This window comes from Culex pipiens, chromosome 2 (assembly GCF_016801865.2).
Source record: "Culex pipiens pallens isolate TS chromosome 2, TS_CPP_V2, whole genome shotgun sequence".
NCBI lineage: Eukaryota > Metazoa > Arthropoda > Insecta > Diptera > Culicidae > Culex > Culex pipiens.
Window position 1 is genome coordinate 185,380,986 of NC_068938.1, and position 18,139 is coordinate 185,399,124.

Sequence of the window (18,139 nt, forward strand, 5' to 3'; positions counted from 1 at the left end):
TTAGAACTGGCGTAAATGAAACTAGAACACGATGCTCGCAACGCGCTGATCTAAATGTTGTTTCAAAAAAATGCTTTTAATTGTGTGCGTATGATTATCAACACAGCATCATCGTGTGTGTGTGTGTAAAAAACGTGGATATCTCTATATATCTGATTTTTTTTGAAACTGAGTTCTATTCCAGTTCCAAATCGTCTCACGTTTGAGACAAACTCGTCGAGCAGTTTTATTTCGGTTTCAAAATACTGCTCGAAAAATAAAACTGCAACTCAGCGTTGCGGGTGGTCTGTTTCAGTTCTATTTGAAAAATGAAACAGCTAGAACAAAGTAGAACCGCGTTGCAAGTAGTCTAAATTACTTTTTTATGTTAAAATTGTAAATGGTTTCGATTTCACTATCAGGTATTTTGCCTTATTTGTTTCACAAAACAAATTTGATTCAAAACAATTCGTATACATACCAGACTAGATTATTCGAAGGCCTTGTTAAAATTTCTCTTCAGATAATCGGCACGGCACTCACGCACACTATCAAAACAAACGTGTGTGTGAACTCCGTTTGAAAGGGGTGTCAAACTAAAAAGTGACCCCGATCGTTTAACAACAGTTGGTGTCAAACCATCGAGGTTTGAATGTATATTGTTCGAAACGTTTTAGCAGCTCGTCTTTCTTGGTACATGAATCGCAGGAAACATTAAGGTTGCTGTCTCCGCAGAATCCACTCATGACCACAACACAAACTCCATCGTTTTGTTTTGCAGTGAGAAGCCCTTCTATTTCAGAATCACCCGATTCTTCTTGTGTCACAAGCTGGTAATGTTTCATAATTTTGTTGACAAAATTTATACCCTTGACCTTTTTGTACACAATTTTTGTGAACCTTTTAGGAGGACTCTTCCAGTAGGCACGTAGATTTGTTACAAACAGCTGAAATGTAAATCCAGTCTAAGTCAACCAAGCACTAATCTAAAATAAAAAAAAAACGAGTAACGTTGTATCAACAAACGTAAAAGCTCACATTTATTCTTCAACTATATCTTTACCAAGAATGTCCAAACTGAATAAAGTTGCTCCGACATGACTGCATGCTTCTAGGAACCCAATTGCACAGTTGCAGCATATGGAGCCAAGTCCAATTCAAAACATGGTTCCGAAATTTGTTCGCATCAGTATCACCACCTAGCGTGGATGCCTGAAGTTACTACACTGTTAACTTTGAATATTAGACAAGATAATGTTGTATAACACACGCTACAGGTCACGCGCACTAATCTGATTTTGAACAAGTGGCATAATTTTTGAATTGACCGTTGCTACTGGTTTATTTTTGTTTTCAACTTATTCCCTAGCGTAACCGAGTTGCATAAATTGTGTAAATATGTAAACAGTTTCCTTAAATAGGGTTGGCAGTAATTGATATGAAAAATTACGTATGTTTATAAATGGAGTACCCGCAGTCGAGCAGTTTTTGACAGTTCGCTCCATAAGGAATACATTGTAGAAAAAAGCAAAAACTGCTCGAATGGAAATGCTCCATTAAAATTTCTAAAATTCTTTGGAAGGGATAATGCGTGTTACAAGTTTTTCTTATCTTTCCTTAAAATAAGTGTTTCGGTGTCACTCAACAGATGGCCAGCTGGCCTGGCTTCAGCCCTAGCTTCAGCCCCAGTCAGACCCGGTGGCTTTTTTCGAGTCAAGATTTGTCTTATCCGTCGGATGGGGAAGTGAACATTGGTTCAGACCTAATCTAGATCCTTAGCTTAGTCCAAGTGTAGGAGTCGTCCATTGGTCCTTCCTCGGTGGAGTCGCTGGTAGGCAGTTGTACTACCAATCCAAAGGTCATCAGTTCGAATCCTATCGAGACGAATGCATCAACCATCATACGGTAGATTAAGTAACGTTTTACCATTCGTTAACATGTTGAAGTAGTTATTGATATACTGGTTAAACATATTGACAAAAAATATGACCTAAATTTGTACACCTTTGTTTGACAGTTGACAGGCAAAAAAACAATCACTTTGGGGACAGGAAACTTTGCCGTTCTCAAGCAAACTTTTAAAATAATATCCAGCAATTTAGGGAAAGGTCGGTTTCTCTTGAGCAGTTCTCTAGGATTTCGGTCATTCGATTTTTTTTGTATTTTTTAATCCGACTGAAACTTTTTTGGTGCCTTTTTTTGAAATTAAATATGTCTTTATTGAACTTTCTTATAATAATTACATTTCATTTACATTCTAAGTGGTATGGCTACATGCTCTTCATCTTTGTTATATTTTTCGTTTTCTTATTAACTGTTCACATTCATTTATTTACTTCAAATTGTTTTACATTTTTGCATTGAATCGAATACATTTGGGTAAAAAAGAAAAAAAATCGCTTTAACAACTAATCCTAACTTAAAACTAAAAAAGTAAATTCATTGAAATATTCAAAATCATTAGAACGAGTAAACTACGAACTGTATTTTAAGATAAATCCTCCAAGCGTTCTTACTTGTTCAGCACGAGTTTTGCAACCACGCAGTGTTGTTGTCATCTCGATGAAAATGTTCAGAAGTTCTTGTGGTGAAAACAGGTCACTACTGCCTTCATCCGTTGATGCTGGTTGGTTTTCCTTCGGTTGCTGACTGAAACCAGGAGGTGTTGTATTCTCTGCAACTTTTTGCCGCTGATTCAACGGCAATGGCTGCAGATTTGAAACCACTCGAACAGATCCCGCTCCAGGGACGCCAAAGCAGGAAAATCCACGTCCGTGAAAGTTGGTGGTGTTTTGCGACGATTTGGTTGGTGCCTCGTCGTCGCTTGCTGCCGAATTTTCACAAACTCAGCTCGTTTTGGGCAGCTCCGATTCTTGGTAGAATGGTCGCCGCCGCAATTGTAGCATTTCGCTTCGATGTTCTCGTTGATTGTTTCGCAAGCTTGAGTTTTGTGCTCACCTCCGCAGGTTGCACAACGACTCTTGATGAAACAGTTCCTTCCACCATGTCCAAACTGCAAGCAATTCGAACATTGTGTCACGTCACGGTGCACTGGACGATAACGTTCCCAAGTCACGATGATGTTGAAAATTGCCCGAACTGCCTTCAGCTCAGACGGCGTTGTCGATCCTTTCTCGAGATGAACCAGGTACAGTTGATCACGATACTTGATGTCCTTGTTGTGTCTCGTCATCTTGAAGACTTCGATTACGTTCAACTTCAGAGTATTGAGCTCTTCTTTCAGCACACTCACATCCATGTCGTACAGACCTCGGAGGACCTGTTTCATGGGGCGTTTACCTGGATCGTCATGGCTGTAGTATTCAATCTTTGTGTTGTTCAGGAAATCCCGAACGTAGTTGTAATCCTTTCTGGTAGGTAGCAGAATTTTGAGTCCATCAGCACACAAGCGAATGGAAGCTCGTAAAGCACCAGATTTGATAAACCCGGTCAGCCACTTTCGCACCGAATCCGATGACGATGTTTTCACAAAAATGGGCGGCAACTTTTCCCGTCGTTCAAATTCTTCCTTCTCGCTCACGTCCACAGGGAGGATAGCGAACTGGTTTCCAGACGAATTTTGAGCGTCCTTGCTCAAACTGCCTGGCTTTGCAGGTAGCGCTTCGGCATTCTTTAGCTTCTTCAAATCTGCCGATCCTGCTGGTGAGGACCGCCTCTTTTTCTTGCCGTGGGGCATTTTTGCACTTTTTAAGCACTTTTTTGGTTTGTGAGGGACGCACGTCTGACTCGCTTCTCTGCTGATCGCAGACTCTTTTTGGTGCCTTCGGTATGCACAAAGAAGGCATTTTGCATCATTAGTTTGTCCATATAATTTTCCATACAAATTTGGCAGCTGTCCATACAAAAATAATGTATGAAAATTCAAAAATCTGTATCTTTTGAAGGCATTTTTTGATCGATTTGGTGTCTTCGGCAAAATTGTAGGTATGGATACGGACTACACTGGAAAAAAATGATACACGGTAAAAAAATTGATGATTTTTTATTTAACTTTTTATCACTAAAACTTGATTTGCATGAAAACACTATTTTTTTTTTATATGTTTTAGAGGACATAATGCCAACTTTTCAGAAATTTCCAGGTTCGCAATTCGCAATTCGCAATTCGCAATTTTCAGTGTAAGAACGGGCCTTGACCGATCTTATGCACCAGGTTCCCGACGAACACGCACTGCCCTTACACCTACATCTCACCCTTGCTCTGAGTCAGTACGAGCAGCATGCTAGAACACGCTTTGAGTGTTCTTGCCAGGCACACCTTCTTTTCCGGTTACGCATTTTAACTCGGCCGGGGGTGGTACATTACGTAGGGTTTGATGTAAGTATAAGCGCCTAACCATTTATAGTGTGCCTATCAACAATGTCCAGCAAGAGGAATCCGTCCAACGGTGGACGGATTTCTCCTGCAAAACAATGCACAGAAAGCCATCCACTGGGGAACCATTTCTCTTGCCAACTTACAACTATTTTTGAACGCCCAACTGTTGTAAGCCAACATCACGTGCATGATGAAATTACATGCTATTTCCCTTTACATTCATAATAAAATAATGCTGCAAAAGTATTCAAGAAAAAACGAACCGACTTACAGTAGTTGTACTGTATACTGTTTACAAACATTATACGAGGCTTTTTTGACGTTATACCACTGTGGCGTACACGGTCAACAGCGAACGGGCAAAACAGGCAACAAATGGGAAATCAAAGTGAGACCAGGAAAAAAAATCGCTTTTGTTCGAGCTTGCCTCTATATGGTTTTATGCCTCAGACATAAAACCGGGTGGAAATAAAATCCGACTGGCTTTCAATAAGGTTTTATGAAAGTTTTAACAGAGGCTTGAAAACCAGATGGCAATGCCATGCCAAACGGTTTTATCGCATGCTTTGTTAAAACCTAGGGTGTTGTAGCTGTCAAGTGCCATTAGGCATGTAAAAAGCTCACTTAAAACCATAAGCTCCTTAAAGAGCATTTATCGCGGCCAAATAGCAGTGCACAAATATGGCGCTAGACGCGTGCTCTGATTGAATATGATTGACCGCCATCTTGATTGAAAAAATAGAAAACTGAAAAATTTGATTTAAATTTGATGAAAACACACATTTATGCTGAATTTCTGGTATGATTTATATAGCGATAGATGTTTAAAAATATTTTGAACATTTTTTTCAAAGAATTGCAATAAAATATTTTTTAATATTAAACACTATGATTGCAAAATATTGATTTTTGATGAAGCGAGTTGAATTTTTTGGCTCTATCTCCCCTACATTTATCAATAAAATTTCATCCGCAGCTGAATTTGAGCCAACATTTGTGAGAAATAAGCTTTCAAATTATTTGGATTACCTCTAATATCTATTATTTATCATCGCCATTTTTGACAACCATCTCCATAATTTCATTTGGCAAGACGAAGACTTATTTTTTGCCAAAATAAAACCTATTTGGCATAAGACGTTTGAAGACGTATGAAATGTCATTTTTCCATAACTCCTGACTAGGTTTTAACAAAGGTTTTATCAAGGCTTTGAGGATGTTGTTAGGATTCAGTTGTAAAGCCTTGAACTCCTATGTAGGTTTTATAAATAGGCCGTAACAACCTTTTGCGGAGGTCCTTTTGGGTTTTAAGTGGGGTTTATCAAGGTTCTGGGGAGTTTGTTACGACTAAGGGGTTTTAATGTTGGTTTTGGCTGATAGGTTTTATAGCGGTTGTGACAGCTTTGATAAAGCCTAAAATGTTACTTGGGTAATACCCATATCATGGAAACAGAAAATGATTGAACAAAACTCGAATGCTATTTTTTAAGGAAATTGGACGCTGAATTGAATGGCGTCATCATATTTTCGATTTCAAGCGCAATTCGGGTTTAGTACGGTATGTCCACGCATCCTTTCTTCTTCTTTGAAATGTGATTCGTTCCACTCTGCAGTGAACACAACGCGGTAGGGCTGGCCTCTTTAATTTTGGATGGAGAATAAGCTTTCGCTTGCAAGGCGAAACCCGTAACCTTACGGCCACGATAGCTCGGAATATTAGATTAGATTTAGATTTAGATTTAGATTTAGATTTAGATTTAGATTTAGATTTAGATTTAGATTTAGATTTAGATTTAGATTTAGATTTAGATTTAGATTTAGATTTAGATTTAGATTTAGATTTAGATTTAGATTTAGATTTAGATTTAGATTTAGATTTAGATTTAGATTTAGATTTAGATTTAGATTTAGATTTAGATTTAGATTTAGATTTAGATTGAGATTTAGATTTAGATTAAGATTTAGATTAAGATTAAGATTTAGATTTAGATTTAGATTTAGATTTAGATTTAGATTTAGATTTAGATTTAGATTTAGATTTAGATTTAGATTTAGATTTAGATTTAGATTTAGATTTAGATTTAGATTTAGATTTAGATTTAGATTTAGATTTAGATTTAGATTTAGATTTAGATTTAGATTTAGATTTAGATTTAGATTTAGATTTAGATTTAGATTTAGATTTAGATTTAGATTTAGATTTAGATTTAGATTTAGATTTAGATTTAGATTTAGATTTAGATTTAGATTTAGATTTAGATTTAGATTTAGATTTAGATTTAGATTTAGATTTAGATTTAGATTTAGATTTAGATTTAGATTTAGATTTAGATTTAGATTTAGATTTAGATTTAGATTTAGATTTAGATTTAGATTTAGATTTAGATTTAGATTTAGATTTAGATTTAGATTTAGATTTAGATTTAGATTTAGATTTAGATTTAGATTTAGATTTAGATTTAGATTTAGATTTAGATTTAGATTTAGATTTAGATTTAGATTTAGATTTAGATTTAGATCTAGAGTTAGAGTTACACAGAAAAAAAAATCATGGTAATATTACATCTGGGAAGGGGTACATCTTTTATGTCAGAAAAAAGGTGTAATTTTACTTCTGCAAATGTGTAATTTTACCACTTATCTGGTGTAATGTCACTTTTTCAGTCTAAATTGAGGTAAAATTACATCATAAAAGTGGTAATATTCAACCTTCCAAAATTACAGCTTCCGAATTTACATTATTTTTTTACTGTGTAGAGTAAGAGTTAGAGTTAGAGTTAGAGTTAGAGTTAGAGTTAGAGTTAGAGTTAGAGTTAGAGTTAGAGTTAGAGTTAGAGTTAGAGTTAGAGTTAGAGTTAGAGTTAGAGTTAGAGTTAGAGTTAGAGTTAGAGTTAGAGTTAGAGTTAGAGTTAGAGTTAGAGTTAGAGTTAGAGTTAGAGTTAGAGTTAGAGTTAGAGTTAGAGTTAGAGTTAGAGTAAGAGTTAGAGTTAGATTTTGATATTGATTTATATTAGATTTGATTAGATAACATTAGATTTAGATTAGATTAGATTAGATTAGATAAGATTAGATTAGACTAGATTTATATTAGATTAGATTAGATTACCTATTTACTTGATTTATCTAGTTTTGATGAATATCAATGATGTTTGAAAAAATACCGAAGCTTGGAATAATGTAAAAAAGTTGTTCTCTTGTATTATATATTATGAACCATGACGATCCGAAAATATGTTATAAAATCAGTCAGTGAAAAAAATATTTGCAGCTTTCTTGATGGTAAAACTAAAGTCAAATAAAGTTTTTATTCGGTCTCGTTGAATTTTCTGTAGTGGTTTTAGTCTTTATTTCAATCATCACAACGACCGTTGATTTAATTTATCATATAAAATTGAATGAAATGAAGAAATCTTATACAAATCCGACACCACCGACCTTATTCTATCTCTATAAACAAACAGGTTATGTAACCTCTAGTCCGGAAAGCATTTTACGACGGCAGTTACTTCGAAAAAGCCAGGCGTAATTACTTTTTGGACAAAAACACGTGTCATAATGGATGAAATAATGCTCCCAGAAATAGCTCCCTTAGCCCCATCTTTTGGCAGCAGGAATCTAGGAAAACCACTGTCGAGCAACTGTTTTTTTCCCATGTGACCGGGATCCGGAAAAATGGTCCATTTTCCGTACTTTGCATACGCTACTGTTTATTTCCACAGCGCGCCATTTCCTATCGTTCTTCTTTATTAACTGCCAGCAGCACTCACATTTGAGCTGTCCAAAGATTTCAAGATTTGCAAAAGCCGTTCCCTTCTGTTGGGTTCGTTTCGTTTTTACATTTTTCTCTGGCGACAGCAGCAGCAGTGCCAGAGTATTCTGGGAAGCTGTGGAAAAATAAACTATTTTATTGGATTCGAAATTCTAAAAATGTGATCTGTACTCGCCAACATCTATCTTTTACATCTGCTTCCGTCGCCGTTGTGTCCATAAAAATGGTGCTTGCCAATGTTTTCTCAATGTGTTCGGTATAGATTTAAAAAACCAAATAGATTAAAATTGAGATAGAAGAAACTATTTCTTAAAGTCTTACATTGACATTGGCTGACTCTGAGCCAAACAACATTTTTACTTAAGCCGCAAACCATCACCGTCCAACGTGTAGGTATGGCCAAACCTTGAAAAGGTCATCCATAACCAAAACATTGAGCGAGCACATGTTGATAGTTTTATGAAAAACGCCACTCCTGGGCCTGGCGCTGCCAACTGCCAAATCGCTGCTGATGGGACGATATTTTTCCCCAAACCTTTTTCCCACCCACCTTCCCCGGGAAAAGTCGCTCAGCTGACGACATCGGCCTCCGGTTGTTGGCTGCTCACTTCCACCCAAAAGGTCCATGACAGAAACAACGCGACGACGTCGGGTGAGATGGCATCACCGAGATTTGTTGGCATGCATGGTCTGGTCTGTGTGAATGAGATGTGTGCTAAATGGGGTTTCAAGGTTAGAACAGGCGACTAACGCCGAGATCCACCTCGACTAAGCGGTTTAGAGGTGGTCTAGGTGAAAGGAAAAAAAAACACATTAACTGCCAGGCAACTCCATCGTGTGTCATACTAAGGAATGGGAAGGTTTGGTTTTGTTGAGTAGGGAGTATTTTATTGATATTATTCTATGTTATTGATTTCTGAAATTTGTCAGTATATAGTTCATTCTGGAATTTTTCTTCAGCTTGCAATGCCTCACTTGTTGGCCTTCACAGATCCCCAAAATTCGATTACAACCCTTAGATAGTCAACAAAAACCGTAAAACTCCTTACAATATGATAATCTTTATATGAAACGTAGTTCTGATCAGATAATGTAACTCGGGACTTCGGTTACCAAATTCAACCAAATTTCTGGAAAGGTTACCAAACTTTTCATGCGAGTTTCTTTGCCAAAATAATAAGACCCGTATTTTTTTTTGTTTGGTGATCTGGGTGCCGGGTGGTCTTATCCAAAATACGGTGTTCCAAAAATGGTGTTGTTGACCGACTTTTGCAAAAAAATACAATTAAAAAAAATCATAACTCGTTTCAAAAGAAAGCTTATTACATTTGCTTAAAATTAAAAATACTAAGATATTTTAAAAGCTGAATACACTTTTATATCAAAAAAGGTTGCTGATTTGAAGATCTCGAGACCAAGGAGCTTACTACTGAAAATATGTTTCAATGATTTCTCAGTATGTTTTACGTAACGTGTCCAAAATTGGTAAATATGCATTAACAGGATTTTGAGAAAGATCTGTTGAAAAAAAAATCGAATTTCGGTTTTTCTTGCATTAAAATAAGTTCCCAGTACATTTTGGAAGAAAAAAAAATTAGATAAAAATAACATGCCATGATTTTAACATTGCAATGCAAAAAGTCTTGGAAAATGCATTATACAGTAGGTGAAATTCTCGTATGTTTGGCAGGTTATGCACTCGCTCCTAATTCCGTCCAATTTGCTCAATTTCACTATTTAAACAACTAGTTTTGCAAAACTTTTGATAGAAACTTGTTTGCTCACTTCTTATTGAGCTATTTGACACTCGATTTCAGTTGAAAACGCTTTTGATGAGCTGTAATTGAATGTCAAAGTTCTGATATGGCAACATTAGAGGCACGCTGGAATTAGATGCTGTTCCCCTAGTTTGGAGTGGGCTGAATTTATTAATTTATTAAAAAAGTGATTTTATTATTCCTAAAATTTTAGGGCCAGTTAAGCTTTTTTGTTAAAAGTTGAATGGAAAAGCAGATGAATAATATTTGTGCTGATTGGAAGCTTCTTGTTACAAAACTATTTATGTTTCTATTTGTTTTGTAATATTCATAAGTCAAAAATGTTCCAAAAATACCTGAAATTTCGAAAAACTTCATCCGATCGATATTTTTTCAGTTTTATAGGTTTTTTTTAAACTTTTGTTTCAAAATATGCCTGATTTGGACCGCAAGCTCATGTGATGATGTTTATTTTCAGTTCTACAGATTGAAATTGTGAGCTTCAAATTTGGCGCGCCATTCAAATACTTTGAGCACCCTTGACCCAAAAACGCATTGCAGAAACAATCACTAAACTGTTGATGCGTTGATCAATGAAATAATTTAATTTACAAATTAATCAATCATGCTAATGTTGGTTCGTGGCTTAAAACATCAAAATGGCATGTTTTTCGACCACATTTATGGGGCAGCACTGTACGTTAACAAATTTCGCCACGTGCTTCGAGATTTCAATCAATTATCAAAAGGTGGGTCGAAAATAGGTACATTGAAGGTCAGATCCTAGGAGCAATAGACTCAAAATAGGGACAAAAAAATATTTTAGTTTTTTGGGCTTATACAGTACGAGCCTCAGCATAAAAAACAACTTATTTATGTAATATAAGCTTTGAGACTACATCAAATTAAAAGTGTGCTATGCTTAGTAGGCATAAAATAGGGACAAATTCCTTATTTTTTTAAATTAATTCAAACATGTTAAAATAAATTTTATAAACGCAGGGGATTGCCCTTCAAATTATTTTCAGCTGATTGCACTTAAAATCTGAATTAAATTTTGACGTGTTTTGAAAAAAATATTTTATTATTTTTTTTGCAAAAAAAAGAAAGGAAGAAAAATTGTCATTAAACCATTTAAAAATCCAAGTGAGATGTTTTTACAATCGAAAAAAAATAGCTTCAAAATTGATAACAATGTACTCAATTTTGAAAACATTAGTTATTTCCAATTTTTTTGCTTGAAAAAATTATGATAAAGGTACATAAGCTTATTTATGAAGGTAATTCTCCGTCAACTCAGTCAACTCACACATCAGTTGCCCCGACACTTCTTCAATTTGCGTGAAACTTTTTCAAGGAGTATTTTTTATCCCTGATCACTAGTGGCTAGTGATTTTTCGCGATTTCACGGAAGCCGCAAAAAAGCAAAGCAATCCACTTTAACAACCCCGGCTCTTTTGTGGTCTCTGTTGCAAGTTTCTGCTCATTTCCAGGCGTCCGAAGGTTATGTGTGGTTCTTTTACGCAAATGGACCGACGTTTTACTTCCCCATCCGATAGAAGGCGTGATCAGGCAAATCTCGTCTCGAAAAATACCACCGGGTCCGTCTGGGATTGAACCCAGGCCTTACTGGGATTTAGAGGCAAACACGCTAACCACTAAATCACCGGACCTGGCGTAGTCCGTGAAATTCGCCGCTGGCCGTGAAATTTTGAAATTATTTTTAAACTCAAATATTTTTAAAGATTTTCAACAAGCATTTTAAAAGCAGTTTACAAATAAAAAAGTATTTTATATCAGATCTACAACTATTTTTTGAAGATATTGTTCATCAGATTATTCAACAAAATGCAGATAGTTTCTTTAGGTTTCTTTATTCCACAAAATTCCAAAATGATTTTAAAGAACATTAATCAACACTTCTTTGAAAGAAAGCGCAAAAAATAGCTTTCTGTTTTTACATTTTTTTTTGTAAAATTAATTTCAATTATTCAACGATACTAACAACGATAAACAAATTGCATTCAAATATTTTGAATATAAATTAAGTGTTTTAATTCAATTGATTAGTAAAATAATACATATTGAAATCATAGTTGTTAACCATTTTGCAATGTATTATATTTTTTCTTGAATTAGCAATAACTGTAAAAACTGCTTTTAATGAAGTTCTGCCAGAACATTATTAAAATACAAAAATTTTCCTATTGCTGAAATTAAAGAATGCAGAAAAAAATCTTTATTGCATTGATTTTAATGATTCTAGTTTAGATGAATTAGAGGTTCAGGCCGTGCTTCGTTTTGGAGGTATTTAAGCAAATTAATTTTATAACATCTCAGTAAAATTGAAACAGCTGAATCATAAATTCTTCACTTTTTTTTATTAGGTCCTATAAACAAATGTTAACTTTGAGTGTACTTTATGTCAATGTTTATTGGATACACTCATTGTTTACATTTGTTTGTAAGACCTAATAAAAAAAATCTAGAATACAACTGACGGAAATCCTTCAAAATTTCTCAAGATTAATCCAATACACCGATTTGATATCGTATTCAGAATTCCAAAGAAATGCATTTTTTTTTATAAAAAAAAACATACAAAAATTGTTTCAAAATTATTTTTTTTAATGTTAAAAACTGTAGGGGTCGTACCATCCCACCCTCACGAGATTTCGAAAAATGGAGCTCGGATTCGTGATCAGGGATTAAAAATACACCTTAGAACAAAGTTTCACGCAAATTGAAGCGGGATCGGGGCAACTTTTTCCGATTGGCAGAGCTTATCTAAAAAAAATCTTTTAAAACCTTTGGACAATCGAACTTTTAATATTCGAGTCTGAACTACACTGAAAGGTTTTGTTGTTATTGTTTTGTTTAAATCTTTTTCTTTTATGTTCGATTGATTGAAACTTGAAATCACTCGGGATCGACACTGTGACTCTCACTCAGCATAGCACCGTGTGTTTTTTCCTCCCCGAATATTATTAGTCAAGATGACAAGTGGCTAAAATTAGCGCGAAAAATTGCAGCTTTTCCAATCGTCAGCTGCTGCCGCTGGGAGCATTTTCTCCGCGAAACGTGTTTGTGAAACGATTTCTCGTGTTGGATTTATCCCACCGCTCCCAATTTGTGCGTATACAAGCCATGGAATTTAGTGAACTACAAGCTAGGCAATTGAGTGTGATCGTTTTTCACTCTTTTTCTCTCGCGTGTGTGTGATTTAATGGCCTCCCCCCATAAATGTATCGTTTCAGTGTGACGTCATTGGTCGAAGGAAAAAGGAAAAACTATAACATTTTCGCCTTTTGTTTACAGTCTGAGTTCGGGGGAAGGGGGTTCGAATTTTATAACGGGCATGATGCTGTCATAAATCTATTTCTGCCTAACGACGAAGGTGAGGTTGGCTGAAGTCTTAGTCGTCGTCGTGTTGCGGTTGGCTGCGGTTTCGCTACTTCAAGAAATTGATAGCATCAAACAATTCCGTTGCAGTCGGTACTCGGGCGAGGGGGGCACGGAAAAGGTGCATAAATGCAATAGAAGTCAAGTTCATGGCGAAACAAAGGAGCGATACATTATAGCGTCATATGGCACAGAACACCAGACACACACACAGGCATCGACAGCCTAACTTTGCTGGTTTCGGTTCCAGCCGAAGGAGTGCTGGAATGCTTGATGATAAGCACTTTTTTGCGTTGGTTTATACATATTTTAAGTGGTTCCGGTGGTTGAGCTTTCTTCGCTGTTTTAGTGAGAAATGAAGAGTTCAAGCTGAGAGACTCTACTGGACTGAATTTTGGATGTGTTAGGAATTTATATTAGTTTTTTTTTATATTTAGTAAAACATCTCCGGTAACTCCAGCAAAAAAAGCAGCATGAGTCATTCTTGCACAATTTTTGGATATTTTTAAATTGGGTTCGGATAGAACAGACAAGAAACAACTGTTGAACTGTTTTAAATGATCTAAAAACTGCTGCTGTGTCAACTTACTGACGGTTTTAAAATACATACTTTTATTGTTCTGATCAGTTGGCAAAGATCAGAAAATGTATCGATTTTTCAGGAAAACTGTCTTCGAAACTATAAAAAAGAACCATGATTAATAGCATTCTCTCAATTGCAATTAATTGTTTATTTTTCTCAGCTGTTGAATAAAGAAAAGTTATTCATCGTATAACGAATTCAATCTGAACTCTCTTCGGAGGAGCGATCCAAGCTGGTCACTTCAGACTTCACCCACCAAACTCAACTGGCTCAGAAAAAACAACAAACATTTAGTGTGCAAACACCAGCACTGAGTTGAGTACTCTCTGCTGGCCGTCATCATGAAGCGGTTTGTGGCAGTGGGCCAAACACCCGCACCACGCGGGTTTTCCCCTTTCAGGCCGTTATCAGGTGCCGTCACTGGGCCGCGAAGGAGTTGAACTGGCCAGTTCAGTGTTTTGTTGATTAAAGGGAAATTTAGTTAAATCTTGTGTTTTATTTAGTTTCATGGAATATTTTTGTTGATTGTAGTTTCACAAATAGCAAATAATTGTTATTTTAAAATTTTAAATCAAATAAATTACAAAAAATTAAAAATAAATCAATGACAAACTTTGGCAGATCGCCAGAATTCTCATGCAAGCTTTTTTTTTGTTTTGCACACTCTGCTCCACCAGAAACGTCTCAATATCTCCACACTTTGAGCACTTACTAAGGCCCCCTCGTACAAAGACTATCACATATGGATGGGTCTCTCGATCCGCATCAGCACTCTCATGGAGTGCTATATGAAAGAGCGAGAGTGTGTGTGTCGTGTGCATCAGCTCCAAGTTGTTAAAAAAAAAAGTGAGGATCCGTTCCGCACTGGTGCAGACGCTTGGTCTTTCGTTCAATCGGACCACCGTCGCAACCTATCGCAACGTCTCGCGGTGCAAACCGCGAGGAATGATTTGTTTGGCGTTGGGGTGGATGTATGAGTTGTTTTCTGTATCTTTATGAATTTGTTTTCAAAAATTAATATTTTCACAAAATACCGTTATTTCAATGTACTCAAAATTTCAAAATTTGCGGTATAGGTATCAAAAGAAGCGAAATTTTGTATGCTTTTTCAATTCATTAGATTTTTTTTGATAAAAACTTAAATTTTTATAAAATACCGTATTTTTCGAAAATACTCATTTTTTTTAATTTTCAATATGGGAATCAATACGAAGTGAATTTTTGTATGCTTTGTCACTTTTTTATAGTGTTTTTTAAAATACTAAAATTAAGTTTAATTAATACTAAACATAATGCAAATTATAGAAATTTTAATATTTTCATAAAATTACGATAATTTATGAAAATTTTGATGATTTACAAAAAAAAGTGAAAATGCATTCAAAATTCCGCTGTTTTGCGAATTTTGAAAATTAGAGTATATTCCAAAAATACAGTATTTTGTGAAAATTTCAGTGTTTCATAGTAAACTCTCATAAACTGAAAATGCTCATCAAATCACTTTCAGAAAAATACGGTATTTTGTCAAAATTTTAGTGTTTAAAAAAACTCTAATAATGTAAAAATACATAACGCTTCGTTTGATACACAAATTGCAAAATTTAAAAATTTGGGTATTTTCGAAAAAATAAGGTATTTTGTAAAAAAATGTAATTTCAAAAAAAAAAAAGAAAAAAAACTCTAACGAAGGGATAAAGCATAAAAATTTCGCTCCGTTTGATACCCATATTGCAAATTATGAAAATTTGAGTACTTCTGAAAATTACGGTATTTTGCTAACATTTTTGAGCATTTATTCTTTGAAACTTACTACATTTTCAAAAAATATATTCTTAGTGAAAGCATTGAAAATTTTTACATGATTTGATTGAATTAAGTAGATTTAAGAAAGATTTTAAAAATGAGTTATCGTCCATTATCGGCGATAAGTTATCGCCATTAGAATTATCGAAATAACGATAACGATACATTATCGTTATCGTCCCGACGATAACGGTAGAATTATAGTTATCGTAATCGAGCCTCGATAATTTTATCGTTAACAACCTTACTTATATATAAAAATTGAAATAACAAGCCATGGTCTCAACATATAAATGAAAAAAAAAAGTGTTTTAAAGTGCATTATACACATGCCCACCTTCAAAATATGCAAGAAGAGATATTTTTTTTCGCCGATGAGAATTTTTTTTTTCGCCCAAAAAAAAACTTGCTGTACATTGGAATTCCACAAAAATTGAAAATATTTTTGATCGATCCCAGACATGCTAAATATGATTTTAAACGCAGGAAAATGCATTTCTAATTGTTTTCAGTTGGTTAGACTTCTATTTCTTTTAAAATTTTGAAGTTTTTTGATATTTTTTTTTTTTGCTCCCTGATTTTTCGAACCGATTTTAAACGGGGGGGGGGGGGGGCATAAATTTAAACTTTAAAAAATATTTGCAACGGCCTTATGGTTAGTAAAAAAAATCGTCGTTTATTCCCACGTGGTTTATGGATGATCCCAAATAACTGACTTAAAGACGTATAGGTACTTAGTTTATTTTTTGTATTTTTTTTTTGGATGAACCTCTTCGTGTACTTTTTTTTATTACCAGAAATTTACAAAAAGCTATTAAAATATTCAAAAATCTGCATCTTGAGAACGGACTTTCTGATTGATTAAGTGTCTTCTTAAAAGTTGTAGGTATAACTTAGAACTTTCAGGAAAAAAGTTACGGAATAGATCCATTTTTGATGATTCTCATTTTCGAATTTGTTTTAGATGACCCAAAGTATCATTTTTGAGCAGTGGCATAAGTTCGTCAAAATTCGCTAGGGTGCGGCAAATTTTTTGAAAAAAATCAAAACTTTTGAAAAACGTTGAAAAATGCTGAAAAAAATGAAATATCGGGCACTTATTTATTTCCACTAAAAAGATGTTTTATTGATTACGTGACTTTTTTTAACCTGTGGAAGTCATGGCAAAACTTGACCATTTTTAAAAATAATTTTTTTCGAGGAAATTTTTTTTTGGGAATAGTTTTTGCTGAAAGTAGTTTTTTTTATGACAACTGATAATCATTTTTTTTTTATTATTTTTCCATTTTTTAATCAAATCGGGTACTTTTTGGCATTTTGCAAACTTTATAATTTGGGATAACAGATCGGAAAGAAAATCATCAGTTTAGAAAGTTTGTTCCGTGATTTTTATTTTTTTTATTTTTGGTAGTAGCATAACTGTATAAGGGATTGTGTTGATACTTAATGTTCTCAAATTTTAGTCATAAAGCTTGGAACTAGAAATATTGTTTTTTTGCCCACCCTCATGGACTGACGGACAATAAAGATGATTGAAATTTGTAATAGCCTTATTTTTATGAAAAAATACTGATGAATCGAGACTCCAAGAATCATGGTTTGTGATTGTTTTGGAATTTATGAAATTCTTAACTTTTTTCAATTACAAAAATCAGCAAATTAAAATTTAATGTATTTAAACGTAATAACATAACAAACATTTATTTACATTTATTAACTTTGTAGGATATTTAAAATTTAACTTTAACTATTTTAACCAAATATTGAACTAAATAAATATTTGGTAAAAATTGAAAATTTAGAATGATTAAAAAATATAAATATTATATTAAATAATTCACATTTTTACAACCACACTTACAAAATTTCCTTCGATTGCGATCTGTCCAATGCCGATCTCTTTTTCTTAATTCAATTTTCACGACCAACGGTTTTTCCCATTTTCCAAATCCCAACTCGACGGACAACATTAGAAACGAGAGCAACCATAAAGGTTTTCCTCCTCGTGAGAGTCTCAAGAGAGAGCGCGCACTCCACATAAGAGAGAGAGAAAGAGAGTGAAAACTCGATCAAAATATTGTACAACCCCATAGAGCACCGCTACACCACACACAGTTGGTTGGTCGCCGGTAGTCGGCAGTCGTTTTCCGTTCGAACCGGGTTCGCGTTCCTCCTTCGCCGAGGAGCTTTCGAAGGGTTTTCGTCCGCGCGCGTGAATTTTCCTCGACGACGACGACGTCAGCTAGCTCAAGTTTGGCGCGCAAAATAGCACTCGCGTGTGTGTTTGGTTTAACTTTTTTTTTTCGAAAGCGGTTCATCTCTTAAGGGTAGGGTAGGTGGCTAGTTGTTGAACTTCTATTTTGTGTACATTTGTGAACTTTAAAATTTTCAGTTTCGGTTTTTGAAACAGGAGAAAGAATGTTAATTTTATTCAAACTTCTTTAAAACACAAAATAGAAGCACAAAAAAAGGTTAAACAACTGGCCACTGACCTTTTTGCGGGGGGC

At 34.8% G+C, this 18,139-nt stretch overlaps 1 protein-coding gene across 4 annotated transcripts in view; it reads left to right on the top strand.

The window, feature by feature from the left end:
• Window positions 1-17,750: 17,750 nt before the first annotated feature.
• LOC120415395 (uncharacterized) overlaps window positions 17,751-18,139 on the top strand; it is a 38,117-nt gene continuing 37,728 nt past the window's right edge. Inside the window, exon 1 of one of the 4 annotated variants that reach the window (XM_052708133.1) lies at window positions 17,751-17,908. The gene's annotated coding sequence lies outside the window, so the exon portion shown is untranslated. Of the gene's footprint in view, window positions 17,960-18,139 lie in introns of all 4 variants that reach the window. The other 3 variants (XM_039576921.2, XM_039576923.2, XM_052708134.1) reach the window with 3 other exon arrangements.